Genomic DNA, 17362 nt, shown 5'->3' with positions numbered 1-17362 from the left:
GCTGGACGCGCTCTGAGGCGTGTGTCCTGGGTGGCAGGTGCGCTGGAGGCGCTCTGAGGCCTGTTCCCCGGTGACAGGCACGCTGGAGGCGCTCTGAGGCCTGTTCCCCGGTGACAGGCACGCTGGACGCGCTCTGAGGCGTGTGTCCCGGGTGACAGGCAGGCTGGACGCACTCTGAGGCGTGTGTCCCGGGTGACAGGTGCGCTGGAGGCGCTCTGAGGCCTGTTCCCGGGTGACAGGCACGCTGGATGCGCTCTGAGGCCTGTGTCCCGGGTGCCAGGCACACTGGACGCGCTCTAAGGCGTGTGTCCCGGGTGGCAGGTGCGCTGGACGCGCTCTGAGGCCTGTTCCCCGGTGATAGGCACGCTGGACGCGCTCTGAGGCGTGTGTCCCGGGTGACAGGCAGGCTGGACGCGCTCTGAAGCCTGTGTCCCGGGTGACAGGCAGGCTGGACGCGCTCTGAGGCGTGTGTCCTGGGTGGCAGGTGCGCTGGAGGCGCTCTGAGGCCTGTTCCCCGGTGACAGGCACGCTGGAGGCGCTCTGAGGCCTGTTCCCCGGTGACAGGCACGCTGGACGCGCTCTGAGGCGTGTGTCCCGGGTGACAGGCAGGCTGGACGCACTCTGAGGCGTGTGTCCCGGGTGACAGGTGCGCTGGACGCGCTCTGAGGCCTGTTCCCGGGTGACAGGCACGCTGGACGTGCTCTGAGGCCTGTTCCCCGGTGACAGGCACGCTGGACGCGCTCTGAGGCCTGTGTCCCGGGTGACAGGCACGCTGGATGCGCTCTGAGGCCTGTTCCCGGGTGACAGGCACGCTGGATGCGCTCTGAGGCCTGTGTCCCGGGTGACAGGCACGCTGGACGCGCTCTGAGGCCTGTTCCCCGGTGACAGGCACGCTGGACGCGCTCTGAGGCGTGTGTCCTGGGTGGCAGGTGCGCTGGAGGCGCTCTGAGGCCTGTTCCCCGGTGACAGGCACGCTGGAGGCGCTCTGAGGCCTGTTCCCCGGTGACAGGCACGCTGGACGCGCTCTGAGGCGTGTGTCCCGGGTGACAGGTGCGCTGGAGGCGCTCTGAGGCCTGTGTCCCGGGTGACAGGTGCGCTGGAGGCGCTCTGAGGCCTGTTCCCTGGTGACAGGCAGGCTGGACGCGCTCTAAGACCTGTTCCCGGGTGGCAGGCACGCTGGACGCACTCTGAGGCGTGTGTCCCGGGTGACAGGTGCGCTGGAGGCGCTCTGAGGCCTGTTCCCCAGTGACAGGCACGCTGGACGCGCTCTGAGGCCTGTTCCCCGGTGACAGGCACGCTGGACGCGCTCTGAGGCCTGTTCCCCGGTGACAGGCAGGCTGGACGCGCTCTGAGGCGTGTGTCCCGGGTGACAGGTGCGCTGGAGGCGCTCTGAGGCCTGTTCCCGGGTGACAGGCACGCTGGAGGCGCTCTGAGGCCTGTTCCCCGGTGACAGGCACGCTGGACGCGCTCTGAGGCCTGTTCCCGGGTGACAGGTGCGCTGGAGGCGCTCTGAGGCCTGTTCCCGGGTGGCAGGCACGCTGGACGCGCTCTGAGGCGTGTGTCCCGGGTGACAGGCACGCTGGACGCGCTCTGAGGAGTGTGTTGGACACGCCTCCCTCCTGCTGCGGGTCTCAACTCCATCTCCATTTCCCACCCCGATCCAGAGCTGGAGCGTCAGAAACTAATGCTTGGTCTACAAGTTCCCCGACAGCCAACCGTGGGCCTCAGAAAACGTCTTCAGAATGATGTCCACTGACTTTTGTTCATTCGCAGCGAAGCCCAGACGCTGGTCCTTCTGTGAAGCGGTTCAGGCTCTCGGGATGGGCTGGGAATCGGCCCCGGACGCAGCTGTGGCGGATGGTGATGTGGGCGGCAGGTGACCGTCGCACCCTCTTGGTGGACGGCCAGACCCTGATATCGGCTCTTCTCTGCGCCCTTCGGGGACTTCACTCCCACCGGGCTCCCCAGGGTGGGGGACGCGCTCACCCCGCGAGGGAGGGGCTGAAGTGACCGCGGATCTCTCTCTGTCCGGAGAACAGAGGCTGTGGCGGACGCCGTTGGTTTCTGCATCGCGTAAATCATCATGGCAACAACAAAATGCTCCCCACATATTTGAGTACGAGAGGTGGGGGCAGGGGGCACGGCCTCCTAACCGAGCTGCAGCCCCATGTGAGGAGAATTATGCCGGCCCGGTGTGCAGACCGTAACTCCTCCACCTGACAGAGCCGCAGTCCATCTCCAGCTGCTGCAGGCGTCGGGAGGCAGCCCCTTGGCCGCCCTCTGCTCCATAAATTTCCAACCTGTCCGTGAACCGACATGTAGCACCCCATGTAGGTGAAGCCGATTTGCAGTAAATCCGGGTCAGCCGTGTAATTTAGGGCCTGATGAATCCTTAAAGGGACATCTGGAGAGTCTCTGACTTTGGAGGGGGTTCTCTGAGAAGATTTACTGTGCGCGGAGGGCCGGATCTCCACAGGTAAATGCAAAATAGCTCCGATCCCCCCTGAGCTGCATTACAATTCCGTCCTCAGAGCAGCCCTCCCTCAAAATACTCTGTCTGCAGTTTGTAGAGACGTATTTCCTAGACATGACTGCAAATGCCATCAATTAGCATCTTCTCTCGCTGGTCCTCACATCTGAGAAATGCTTATGAAACAGCAAAAGCTATACCCAATGGCCTTGGTATACGGCTGTGTCTTTGCAGTTGCAGTTTTAACCAAAACCCTCTTAACGGGAGGAAATAACAGTTGGAGGAAGGGAAGCAGAGGAGAGGCCCTGAGGAAGGAAGGAAAACCTCCCAGCACAGAGACTGGCTCCTAGTGGAGATTTCCAACCCCAACCCCACGCCCCCATCAGAAGCAGCATTTGCAAATCAGCTCTTTGTCACGACGCTTAGAATTGGGGGGTTAAAAAGGAGTTATGTGGGTTAAAAACCACTCATTTGAACAGTGCATCATCTGGCTGCTTCTTTTTTCTCCTTTAGGTAAACGCAACTTGCTTTTGAGTATAACGAGTACAAACTTCTGCAGAAATAGAGGGGACTCAGGCCTACTTAAAAATGAATCTTTAGGAAGTCATTCATGACAAGCAGACAAGGTGCCTGCTATTTAAATGAGTTGGACGTTATGTTTTAGGATTGGAGCGGGGGAAGGGAAGTTATATTCCAACTGTTTCAAGTAGTTTCTAATCTCTGCAAATACGGCTATAAAGACTTCTCTGAAGGCTCTCCAGAGAGTGGGCCCCTGAGTACACACACATTTAGGAGGAGGTATTGAGCATTCACGGTGCTGTGGCTGGAGGTCGCTCCATTTTTGTGGGCTAAAGGCTGGGCTGAGGGTAGAGTGTGACAGTGTGTCCAGCAACTGGCTTCTGATAAATACAGCAATGACTTTGTGTTTCAGGTCAGCATGGAAGGTGACCTGTGCCTGCAGGCCGCCGAGCAGCAGAGGCCATGCCAGTCAGCTGGCCGGGTCTCGCCTTTCTGTCCCAGCACGGTTTGCATGGAGGAGCCTCTGACTGTTCCAGCACAGTTTGCATGGAGGGGCCTCTGTGCAACACCATCTGGAAGCACAATGTCTGGGTCTGGGTCGAAGGATAAGTGCATTTGAAGGTTTTCGGTTCTGGTATTGCCATGGTGCTCTCCGCATGGGCACCTGGCCCATCTCTATCGCCACGGTGCTCTCCACATGGGCACCCGGCCCACAGGCGTCACCCAACCTCCGTCCTCTCTTCAGCTGTATCAGTGCTGGGCTGTTGTTTAACAACGGGAACTTGGCGTCTCACAAGTTCTAGAGGCTGGAAGTCAGAGACTGAGGTGTCAGGGGGACGGTTTCACAGGGAGGCCGGGAAGGAGGATCTGCTCCTGCCTCTTCCGAGCTGCTCATCTCACCAGCGGCTTCAGTGTCCTTGGCACGAACAGCCTCGCCCTGATCTCCCTTCACCGTCACGCGGGGCTCTCCTCGTGTGCATCATCGGCGCGCACTCTCCTTTCTGTGAGGACATCGGTCGTACTGCATTAGACTGGCGGCCTCCTCTCCATCGAGCACCCCTGCAGGAAACTTATTTCCCAGTTAGGTCCCATTCTGAGGGGCTGGGGTCAGGACTTCAGCATATGAATTTTCGGGGGGATGTAATTCAATGCAGAGTCCTCACCCCCATGGTCTGCGCTCGCACAGAGGCCTCTGCTGACCTCATCAGTGAAAGACCCACTGCGGCATTCCCATCCGTGTTCACGGGGTTTCGGGGAGGCTGATATTTTCTGGTGGAAAGCATGAGTTTGCTCCTTCCTTTCCATGACTAATAAACACTGGATTAATTCAGGCTTTGGCTGAAGCCCTGGGTGGAGCGAACAATTCCAAAGTTAGGGCAAAGCCGAATCATCCCCCGTACAAAGTCGACGGTGAGCAGCCTCCACTCAAACACCTGCTAGACTAACATCATCACTCTTCTGAGGGAGGCGACAGAAATCATTCATAGACTCAAAAAATGAGGGAGGCGACAGAAATCATTCATAGACTCAAAAAACAATGCAAGGTGGCAAGTGAAAGTGGCAGTGCATTGAAACAGATGAAAAGAAGTTATCCAATCTGAAGAACAGGATAAAACATAGAAAAATCTTGAAAAGAGTATCAGTATAGAACTTTAGGACAACATCATGTGATCTGACGTGCACATACTTGGAGCTCCAGAAAAGGAGAAAAAATTGGAGCAAATAAAAATATTTTTAAAATAATGTTTGAATTTCTTTCAGTTTTGGTGAAAATATTAACTTACAGATCCTAGAAACTCAGCAAAACCATGTGAGTTTAATAAAAAGAAAACCACACCTGCACATTGTAGTCAAAGAAATGAAGATCAAATATAAAGGAAAAATAAAAAAGCATCTGGGGGAAAACAACATCACAGCCAAGTGAAAAGGCTGTGGAATGATAGCACACTCTCTCCAGAAACGCTGGGGGCAGATGGCAAGGGAGTGCATTTTTAATGCTGAAAGAAAAATAACAATAAAACACTGAGAACCAAGAATTCTGCCTGCAGCAAAATTCTACATGCATTGTAAATGAAGGCCTAGGGAAATAAGCCCTGGTGGAAACTGGGATTTACAAATGAGAAAGAGGAACGCTAAAAATAGTAAATATAGGAATAAACATAAATAAACTTTCTTTTAATTTCCTTAAAAGACAAATTATTGTTTAATGCGAAAGATGTATGAGATGTATCACATATACATATGTAAAACAGATGATTGAGCACAGAAAATAGAAGAGTAAAGAGAATTTTGAATGGTAAACATCTTAATTTTACACTGAATTTTATTACAATTGTCAAATTTTTAATTTTACATTAACCACTCTAAGTAGACTGTGATAAGTTCAGGATAGATGTAATTCCTTGAGCAAACACATTTAAAAGGTTATAGATAATGAAATACAGAGGAGCAACAACAGAACTCTGAAAGAAATAACTGCAGATGGTTGGGGAAAATGTGGACCAAAGTTAAATGTGTCAAATACAAAACACACAGCAAACTGGTCATACAACATCAATCATTTATTTAAAGTGAATAGATCCTGGGCAACATAGGGAGACCTCATCTATGAAGACATTTTTTAACTGGCTGGGTGTGGTGACAGGTGCCTATCGTCCCAGCTACTCAGGAGGCTGAGGCTGGAGGGTCACTTGAGCCCAGGAGTTGGAGGCTGCAGTGAGCTATGATCCTGCCACTGTGCTCCAGTCTGGGTGACAGACAGAGACCCTGCCTCAAAAAAAGTAATTAATTAATAATAAAGTAAATGACTTAAATTTTTTAGTAAAAAGTTTTCTTTAAGGCTAAATGGAAGATGGAGACTCAACTACATGATGGCAATTTTAAATACACAGCTTGAATGAAAGGATGGCGATGAGGCACCTTGCAGACCGTGGGCTTGAGAGGGCGGGCGTGGCATCAGCCTCAGACTGACAGACATCACTGCGAGGAAGTACTGGTGTTATCAGAGATCAAAATAAATGCTTAGTGATAATGACTGGTCAGTACCAGGAAAACTCACAAATCTTACGGGTGTGCACCTACTCATGGAGCTTCAACAGGTATGATGCAAAAACTGCCAAAACTAAAGGGAGAAACGGAGAGAGTCACACTCACAATGGAAATGTTAACAGCTGAGTCTCAGTACTTGATGGACAGAAGCATCAGCAAGGGGACAAAGCACTGAGAGATAAGACAGAGCGCCAAGGCTTAACTGAAATACTCAGAGCATCTTAGTGCAAAACCTGTAGGATACGCATCCCAGTAAAGTAAAAACGGAATGGTCCCCAAATAGACCACAAGCTGGGCAGCAAGTCTCAGTAAATTTCAAAAGGTTTAAATGATGCATTTATGCTCTCTGGTTATAAATAAATCAGTGTAAAAGTTAATAAAATATATAGAAAACTCCTCCATGTTAGAAAACACCGCACACACGTCTAAAAGACTCCTGGGTCAAAGTGCAAGTCCAAAGGGAAACTCGAGAATATTTCAAGCTGGTGACGCATGACAGCATGCCGAAATGTGTGGGATGCAGTTAATGTGGGGCTCACGGGGAAATTTATACATTTAAGTGATTATATTAGGAAGGAATAAATGTTTAAATTAATTAGCCAAGCCGGGGGTCAGTCAACAAACTTCTGCAAAGGGCCGGAGGGTACCTATTTCCGGCCTGCAGGCGGTGTGATCTCCCACGCCACTGCCCTCCACTGTGGCTGCCATCCTGCACCAGCAGCGCCCGCACACGAATGGGCGTGGCTGTGTTCAAATAAACTTTACTTACGGGCACTAAAATTTAAATTTCATATACTTTTCATATGTCATAAAATAGTATTATTCTGATTTTTCCAACGTTTTAAAATGTAAAATGCATTCTCAGCCTGTGGGACACACATCACAGTATAACTGTGCAATACCGAAAACACCACCCAGAAGATAAGGAATGAATCAGTGACGGGTGCAACGGCGTGGGTTACTTACAGAAACACTATGTGAGACACAAGAGAACAGACTAAATTGGATTCAATTTCATCTGCAGGAAGCACCAACACAAGCAGAATGAATGTGTGGTGATACAAATGAGAAGAAGGGTTAAGACTGAGGGCTGTGTGTTGTTTCCTTTTGGCGGGGAGAAAGCACAGTACCCATTTTAGGAGAATAAAACTGCTCTGTCTTCGTGGGAGGGGTGGTTAAATGGGTGGATACATTTTTCAAAACTCATCAAATGTACATCAAATTGTGCAATTCATTGCCATTTTTACTTCCATAAGAAACAAATGAAAGGAAAAAACTAACGTAGAAGATTGCGAGCTACCCTCTCTGCTCCTTTCCGCGTCTACAACGGGACAGTCCTTTGTTAATCGCCGGTCCATCTGTCTGCCAGCAGAACACAGACCCTATCTCTCCTCTTCATCACAGCGTCGGGACCGTCCTGCCTATTCAAGCTAGAAGTCACTTTCAGTTTTGCAGACAGTAACCAAGGAGGAACAGAAAAGAGAAAATACATTGGAGAGAAAAATCCCCTTAATTTCTTTTTCAGTTTTGATTTTTCAACAGCCTTTGAGTATAAAATGAACACAAAGTAAAACCTCTCACAACCTGGCGGCAGTGATTAACTCACCTTCTCCCATGTTTCTAGCAGCGCTGGGACTTCCCTGGCTCCCAAGGCCTGTGGTGACAGAGTCCCATTGTCCTCTTCATCTTCCTCTCATTTTCATCTCAAATTCCAGGCTCCTGCAAGATTGCTTCCCACTTCTCCTAACCACCTCCTAAGCGCAGCTGGTCTCTCCAGAAGCTGGATCACGTCAGGCCCTAGGTTGAGGAAGATTAGGCAGCACTGATCCTGTACTGCTGGGTTTTAGGAAGTCACTTATTCACCCCTGAGATCCTCAATGCCAGCAGCGTTTACTCACCCCTGAGACCCTCAATGCCAGCAGCGTTTACTCACCCCTGAGATCCTCAATGCCAGCAGCGTTTACTCACCCCTGAGATCCTCAGTGCCAGCAGCGTTTACTCACCCCTGAGATCCTCAATGCCAGCAGCGTTTACTCACCCCTGAGATCCTCAGTGCCAGCCGCGTTTGCTGTGCCATGAGTCCCTCCCAGTGTAGGAAAACAGAGATGCATTCTTGGCCCCAGGAAGGGCAGGCTCAGGCCGGCTTGTTTTTGTGAAGGATTATGCAGGGTTTGTATTTGAGGGATTCGTACAATTTATAGGATTGCTCACTAGCTCAACCACACAGTGCTCCAGATGGAAATAACCCATAGGAACCTTGGCAGTTTCAGTGCACGTGAAGAAACCAACAGGAGTTAGCGAGAGGGACCTCTGAGGCCTGGCATGCAACCCAGTGTTCTTATGTAGTCTAGAATTATCTGAGTACTTGAGAGTTTCAAAAATCTCCTCTAGAATGGAGAGAGCCAAACATATCTGAGTTTGCCTAAACTAAATCTTGGAGATCTCAGGTACTGACGTGGGATGGGTCAACCCCAAGACTTCATTAAGCATTTTCAAGGGTACGTTGTTACAAGGAATGAAATCAACAATTATGAGCTATCATCCTTCTCCCGTTGGCCCAGGAATTGCTGACCCCATCAAGAACGGCCTGGAGTCTCCAAAGAGTAAGGTTTCTGGAGAGCCCTTTCCATCTGCTGTGTCCACTCTCCTGGTCTTGGAGAAGCCAAGGGTTAGGGGATCAAGGAAGCCTCATGTGACCCCACATGGGCCTGAAGGCACCTCCACCAGCCAGATCACTGGGATAAGGCTATCATCTTACAGACAGCCACTTTATGGTGGATTGCTAAGAAAATCAGACCACTGCAAGCAAAGGGAGAAAAATGTAAACACTATATTCAAGTTTGCAAAGTTTATTTGGCTTTATTTTATTTGCTGTCATTGCCTTTGTTGAGAGTTTGGAGCTTATAAAGGGGTAAAATGGTCAAGTTGATGATATTCTCTAGTAACATTCAACTACTAAGGGTATAAAATAAATTGCAAAGTTCTGTAACTATAGACACGCCGACTTGTCCTAAGATATGGAAAGGATTAAAGACATAGATTTGCATCTTGGTCCAAGAAAGGCAGCTAAGACTATATAAATGTATATTCATTTAAGTTTTTGACAATGGAAATAGATCCTCTAGACAGGTCTTTGTTTTCATTTCAAAACCTCCTTTGCAAACTATCCCCAAAATTAATTTAAACAGATCTAAGGCTTGAAACCACCTTTGTTGAAATGACTTTAAGATAGATGATCCTTTCATCAGCTGAGTAGCAGAAACAATATAAATATGCACCAGCAGGCTCCATTTATAGACTCGCTTATCCACAAAAACAGAATCTTCTCTCTCTATTCATAATTGCCTGTCTCTGGCATAAAGGGTAGAGTAGAGTAAAACACACTTTGATAGAAAATAAGTTCCCAGAATGAAAAATGTCAGTGTGTACCTGCTCCCCAGTCTCCGTAGGACATGTCTGAATGCCCAGCAGCCCCACTGCAGAATCCAGGCTCCCTCTCACCTGTGCACGCCACCTGGCCTGTCCTCCCCCAGCCTGGGGTGTCTGCAATGCACCACCCAGGCGGTGTGGCCAACAGGCAGTGCAGGGAGCGTCCCTGTGGTCTGGAGGAAGGTGGAAGGCCTGCCTAGGAGCACCTTGCTGTGACAGCTGTGAGTTTACCTGATTTTTTGTTGTTGTTGTTAGTATTACTTTATTCACAGCAAGAATTGTAATCAGTCTGTCTTACTGAACAAAAGATAGAAAAAGAATGGAGGAAAATCTCTGTCTTCAATGAACTAAAGAAGTGGCTGCATCCTGTGGGTGGTTTGCCCTGAAGAATGACTAACAAATCTTGTGCACGAGGGACAGAGACCTGGAGACAAGAGGAGCAACAGATTTGGGGAGAGGCTTACAATAAAACAAACCCAAACAGAAACCCTGAGCTGGTCAAATGAACACCACCACCCCCAGATCCCCAAATGTCACCCTAAACTCTAGCAGAGAATAAAACATTATTCCGTGAGGACTGCCAACTCCTGCCTGCAGGGCTCTCTGCATGACCACCCACCCCCACAGAGGGACGGGCCGTGAGATGCAGGCCCATGACCACATCTGCGAGGGACGGCCCCAGCAAGGGGGAGGTCTTCAGCCAACAGCTGGCCCTGGTCTCAAAGAAATAAAGCAAGGGTGGCCTCCCCAAAAGATTCTCCAGAAGGAGCCGTATGCGTTTAAAGATGGGACTGCAGAACCGCAAAGGAGACAGGAGCAGGGAACAGAAGCTTCAAAGGCAAATTCCACACCCAAAAGAACAGAGTGATTTGAGAAAAGATCGCTGATGTTTCTGAAAAGGTAAGAAAAAACTTGAACAGAATATAATATTTAAAGACTCAATTAAATAAATACCTTTGTGGCCTAAATTATTTCCCAGGAAATAAGTGATACAAAACATTCAGCCTAAGAATGTCCCAGTGAAATTGCTAAATTAAGCAGAAAAATGATTATAAAATAAATTTAAAACTGAACATGCACAGAGGAAATCCAGGCAGGACTGAAACTCCCTACAGAGTCTCGTGACAGAAGAAACAAAGGCATTTTAAGCAGAGATCTCGGGAGACTGACACAGAATAATCTTATTCCACCGATTTTTCTAAATTTTAAAGGAATCGAGCTCAAGGTATCGAGGACTAAACTCTGTTCCTTTGTTTTTTATTTTTATTTTTGTTTTATTTCTGTTTTTTCTCTTGCCCAAACTTCTATCTAAGAGGCCTGGGACCATAACGTCTTGTTAAAGGAGTTTCTGTGTTAAGCTGGCACCATGTGGCCGACTTTCCAGCCTGAGTGTGGACCAGGGTCCTGTGACAGCTGCAGACTGTCCATCTCAACTCCAGCGTCCCTCTCTCCTGACTTTGTCTTTAGACAACAGCTTAACCCTTTCAACCAACTGCCAGCTCGAGAATCCCTACAAGCCACCTGTCTCCTGGAAGGCCCTGCTTTGAGATGTTCTGCCTCTTTGGGGTAAGCTGATGTATTGATTATGATTTCACCTGCAATTCCTGTCCCCCTGAAATAACCAAACTGTCACCGAATGGCCGCAGGCACACGCCCAGGACCTCTTGAGACTGTTCCCCAGGCCACAGTCACTCAGAATAAACCTCTTTAAAAATACTTTGGCAGCATTTGGGTTTTCCATCATCAGTATATAAACCCAAAAATTATTATTAAAGTTACTTGAATAAAAATAAAACAATATAAAAAATGAAATAATAACTAAGAAATGGTGACATCATGTAAAAGAACTGGAGGTAAACTGTGCACCATTATTTTGAGGTAATTTAAGATACACTAAGCCTAAACCATATGAATAATCCCTGCAGCATAAAAGCGTAAATGTCACGTATTTTGAAATCTAAAAATGAAAGTGCCGCCTATACAAATTAGGCAGTGAAATAAAGGTTATGTGGGGGTTACTTTTTATTTCCTCATCTGTTATAGAAAAGCATCAAAAGGTGCTTTCAAAATGTCAACAATGTTGAAGGAAACAACTAGTTTCTTAGCATTCTGCATTTCTATTAACCATATAAGATTTTTCGGGAAAACATTTATTAATGTAAATAATTTTGACCAGAACTCATTTTTTAGAATATTTTTTCCCATCAATTTCAGTTTTCAAATTATATTGAAAATCAAGCATTTAATAACGTTTTAAATGTGTCTCTGCTTACCCAGCTGTCTCTCTAGCTTTACAATGTACCTCTTCCTTCCTGTCCCACACGCCACAGACAGGAGGAAGCCCAGCAAAGACGGGAGAAGAGCCCCGGCTGCCCCAGGTCAAGCTGTCCAACCGCAGAAGCAGGAGGTAAGCAAACGGGGGCTTTAAATCTCAAGGTCTAGGGTGGTTTGCCACCCAGCAAAAGCTAACCGACCACCAGGTAATGACGCCTTCCCGAGTCCCTCATCTATGAAACATGGATTAAAATAATGACGATCCTTCCGGGTTGTTAGCAATGCATGAAACCATGTCCCACTTAGGGCTTCGCCCACTTCTTGGCTGAGCCTGTCAAAGGGCAATGATGATTGAGAAAGGAAGGCCACTGTTTTGGCCTCCATGACACCAAGCACCTGAGGACCCGGCTCACTAGTGCAGGAGGAAAGCGTTCTCCCATCTCAGCTGCTTCCTGGCGCTCCTGCCTCAAGGCACCAGATTCCTCACCAATACCCAGGCTGCAGGTGAACCCAGCTGTCTACTGGAAGACCAAGAATGGGCAGAGAATTCAGGAAATGCCCATGGGGCACGGTTGCCCAGGGCCCTGCAACCTCCTCATCCCAGGGATGTTACCCCCGGCCAACGCCTTTCCCAGCTGGAAAACAAAGCTCACTCATTTTTTATTCCCTTTGATTTTTCACATGATCCTAATCTACTTTGGACAAAATATTCTTCTATTTCACTTTGTGTTCCTTTGATTGCATTCTACTTAACAACCTCTTGTAACTCATCAGTTATGTTCAGGAAGCAAATATTTTCATGAAAGAAGGAAGTTTGAAATGGAAATGTTCACCTTTAAATGCTGAGGGCATAATGAGGCATATTATCAAATGACTCATGGCTCTGAACATGAGGGTAAGAAGAAAGGAAACCAGGGAACGGAATCACCATGGCTGTTTTGAATCCACATGGAACATTCAGGGAGAGTGAAAGGGAGAGGAGGAAGTGTGAGGATTTGTCTCCAAGAGTTACTTCCAGACTCTTGACTGTGAAGGTCTATTTTTAATCAATCTTGTAACAGGAAGGGAAAAAAAAAACAGGCAATAACAAGTAAAAAGAGATTCTAATATTGGAAAAAAATCTGTCCAGTGATGTGTTCTTTAAATGTCAAGCAATCAAAGATGTTAGGGAAAAGTTCAGGAAGTGAAATAGAACATCCCTTCTGGTAAACATAGAAGAACTAGTGGCTTTTAACATGTTTGGAGAGATCTCCTATCTGCCTAGCTGAGGAGAAGGGACGTCTACTTCAGGCAGTGCGGTTACGTTTGTTAATTTCATGTATTATAGTTAATATGCAGGTCAGCTGACTTTCCCTTGAAAAGTTATTTGGTGGAAGCACCTTTATGTTACTTCTTTCTAGAGAAGTATACATACAATCCCATAAAAACCCCTTTTTAGACTTAATTTTCTTAGAAAACAAAAGTATCTCAGTAGTGCCCATTTCTGAGACCAATGTTGTTTGTACCCATTCTCAAGCATAGCAGTGGTAGTGTTCACTACTGACATTAACAAGATTAGAACTCACGCCTCAGATGACTGAAAGACGGGCAGAAGTGCTCGTGCCTGGGATTAACCACGTTGGTGCTCCTTCCTGCCAGGGACATAGTATCCCCTCCTGAGGCAGACATAGTGGCAGACGTAGTGTTCCTTCCTGAGGCGGCGGACGTGGCGCCCCTTCCTGAGACGGACATAGTATTTCTTCCTGGATTACTGTGAGTCGTATTCTTTTGTGGAATTGTTAGGAGTAGGAATTACTTCTGAGAATGAGTGTCTTGTTTTGCAGAGAGCTGGAATAATATTGGCAGTAATTATTGGTCATTACCAATTAATGTAATTCGTAATTATTACCTAATAATTGTTGTCTGTTTCCTCATCAGTATAGATTAATTTATGGTCTGGATTTCTGAATAGAGAAACAGCATATGTTGTCTTCAAGAAATGAAGTCTCCTTTAAACCAATAAAATATTTAAACTTGTACATGGAAATGTTTTGCTTTTGTTTTGAAAGCACAAAATTGAGGTTGTATCTGAAACACTAACTTTAAGTCTGTGGGGAAAGATGTGGCTGTAAATGCCAGCTGTAAATGCCAGCTGAGCCTGCATCTTTCACAGGTCGGCCTGACAATCCTCTCAGGAGGCCTCTTGCTCCTTAAACTCCGTCTTCCTGAGTAACCTAGAAGTGAAGTGTGTAGTCACAGTCTTTTGGGAGTCACGCCACCGGCGTATACAGCCATGATCCCATCTCAAGCTCCATATTTTCAACACAAATATCCTTCTGTCAAAATATCTCATATGAAGACATGCGGTTCTTCCTTTTTCCCTCTTTGTTTGAGTTAATAAACTTGTTCTCAAGCTACTTTAAGAAAAATTTCACATTACAGGGTACTAGTCACTATACAATCGTGGCCAAAAGAAAAAACTCAACCTTCAGAAAGTTCTACAGATTGAACATGGAACACCCTTCACTCTCACTAGGCCCACAAATTGTTAACATTTTATCACACACACATTTTGGAAGATTTTAGCTGAATAACTGGAGCATTATTGGCAGACATCGAGACAATCCGCTCTAAATAATTCATCATCTAACTCCTGGTAATAAGCACATTCTCCTGCACATCTGCCCTAGGTAATTCAGTACCTGTCTCCTGGTAACAAGCACATTCTCCTACGCAGCCTGGTTTTCCGATCACATCTTCTTCTCCACGGGCTCCTTCCTGGACTTTAAGTTGTGTTCAGGCTCCTGACTCTGAGCTCACCTTCCTCCATCTTTCACGATATTGGCATTTTGAATACTCCAGAATAGGGCTGGGCACAGTGCCTCATGCCTGTAATCCCAGTACTTTGGGAGGCTGAGGCGAGAGGATCACTTCAGCCCAGAGACCAACCTGTGTAACTGTATTAGTCTGTTCTCATGCTTCTAATAAAGACATACTTGAGACTGGGCCATTTCTAAAGGAAAAAGGTTTAACTGACTCACATTTCCACATGGATGGAGAGGCCTCACAATGCTGGCAGAAGGCAAGGAGGAGCAAATTGCATTTTACATGGCAGCAGGCAAGGGAGTTTGTGCAGGAAAACTCTCATTTATAAAACCATGAGATTTCATGAGACTTAACTCACTATCACGAAAACAGTCTGGGAGAAACCTCCCTCATGATTCAATTATCTCCACATGGCCCCACCCTTGACATGTGGGGATTAATTCAGTTCAAGGTGAGCTTTGGATGGGGACAAATAGTGATATCTCATCTCTACAAGTATTTTTTTAAAAAATTAGCTGGGCATAGTGGTGCCTGCCTGTAGTCCCAGCTACTCAGGAGGCTGAGGTGAGAGGATCACCTGAGCCTGGGAGGCAGAGGCTGCAATGAGCTGGGATTGTGCCCCTGCACTCCAACCTGGATGACAGAGTGAGATCCTGTCTCAAAACAAACAAACAAAACAAAAAACCTCCAGGAGAGTTATTTTGCTAAATTCTCTTGAATTTGGATTGAGTGTGTTCTTCTCATGAGATTCAGCTTAAATAATTTCTGGGGCAGGATTGTTACAAAAGTGGTATTGGGTCCTTCTCAGTGCCCTAAATGGCAGCAGGATGTCGGATTGCTCCCTCGGCGGCGATGCTGATGCTGAACTTTTGTTTAAAGTGGTGTCCACCAGGTTTATTCATTTAAAAATACTTCTTAACTCTAAAATTAATAAGCATTGATATGTATAATATCATCTCTGGGATGACATTTCAATGCTATGTAAATATGTCATTCACCAATCATCTTTTACCCAATGATGTTGCATCCATCGATAACTCTTATCTGAATCTATATTACTATGGCCATAGGGAAATGGATTTTACTATTTCTAGCATTCTTTTATGCTTATTAATATTAATTCTTCCATTAGACACATCCTCACACAACATGCAGGGATGGAGGCAGGGGCGTCGTTCATTAAAGAGAACAGTGCCAGTGTTGACCCGTAGGCCTTTTTATTTTACTTTTTTATGTGGCCTGTGAGGCTCCTTCCAGCTGGCCCTGTGTCATGTCCACGCGTCCCACCCAGTTTAAAGTGCTCTTCACACCCGGATCCCGTTTCCATCCTGCAAGCAGCCACCCAGCTTTGAATGTTGCTGAAGGTCTACACACAGGTTGCCTGGTGTCCTTAAGCTTCACTTTTCTCAGGTGCAAATTTGCAGGTTTTGGGCTAGGTGAGCTACAGCTTTGCCAGCTGCAATAATGTGAGGATGTACACCTGCCCCAGAAGGGTGTGGACACCTGGAGCCCTCTCCCTGCCTTCCTCCCTCCTTCCTTCCTTTCTCTCTCTCTTGTTTTTTTGTTAATCTTTCATGTTTTGCAGCTAAAAATATTTTAGGGCAGGAGCCTCACATCTCATGGTGCGTCTTGTTTCTTAAATGAATAGGAAGAAGACAAGGAGGAGTTCTCTCCGTTCCTGCCTGGTTGTAGGGGCCAGGAAGGGAGTTGCTCCCACCCTCCCATCGAGGGCTGGATAAGTCTCCAACTCACAGCTGGGCTTCCCCTGAGCCCGGAGGCTGCAGGGCTAGCAGGTGGCCTGAGGTCTGCAGACAGGGCCACCAGCCCCATGACAGTTTACAAATGCCACGACAACACAAGGAAGTTACTCTGTGTGGCCTAAACAGGGGAGGAGCCCTCAACTCTGGGAACTGCCCACTCCTTTCCCAGGAAACTCATGAATAATCCTCCCCTTGTTTAGCATGAAATCAAGAAATTGTCATAATTTCTCTCAGGGCTGCTCTGCCTGTGGAGTAACCATTGTTTTCTCCTTTACTTTCTTAATAAACTTGCTTTCACTTAAAGGAAAAGAAAAGGAAAAAAAGTATTCACTGGTCTTTGATGACAGGAACGTTCTCTTTCAAGCATCCTCCAGCTGGGACCTGAACTCTGGAAGCCTGTGGCACGCAAATGCTTGGCCTCCAGACAGTGGAGGTGGCATTTTATCAGGTGAGACCCGGCTTTGGTGACATTGGGGGGTGAGTGGCTGCCTGGCGTCCAGAGAGGGAGTCCACAAGTCCACAAGTCACCAGACAATCGGGGAGAAGGGCCTGTCTCTCAAGCACAGCATTTTCCTAGTGGAAGAGGATGGGGTGCTGGGCAGTAGGACCAAAAGAGGATCAGGGAGAGGGTCCGGGGAGTGAGCACTTGGTCATCTTCAGGAAGCAGGGCAGCAGAAACTGGGCATCCGACGAAGCCTCTTTCCTCTCCCTCCCAGGCACTCAGGACCTCACCTCTGCTGCCCTCGTGGTGAGCGTGGCCACGGGCCTGGGTCCCCCAGTGGGCAGCAGAAACTGGGCATCCGACGAAGCCTCTTTCCTTTCCCTCCCAGGCACTCAGGATCCCACCTCTGCTGCCCTCGTGGTGAGCATGGCCACAGTACTGGGTCCCGCAATGGGCAGAGTGGGAGCCACATCAGCTGCTTCTCAGTGTGGCCATGGGACCCCCGGGCAGTCATGGGAGCTGTGCCAGGCCTTGGGGGCACACCCTGAGTTTGGCAGAGCCCCTGAATCCGATCAGCAGGTGGACTCCCCTGTGGTGAGAGGTCAAGCGCACTGC

The sequence above is a fragment of the Theropithecus gelada genome, chromosome 12 (genome assembly GCF_003255815.1).
Source record: "Theropithecus gelada isolate Dixy chromosome 12, Tgel_1.0, whole genome shotgun sequence".
In the NCBI taxonomy this organism is placed as follows: Eukaryota; Metazoa; Chordata; class Mammalia; order Primates; family Cercopithecidae; genus Theropithecus; species Theropithecus gelada.
Note: the sequence above shows the minus strand (reverse complement) of the source record.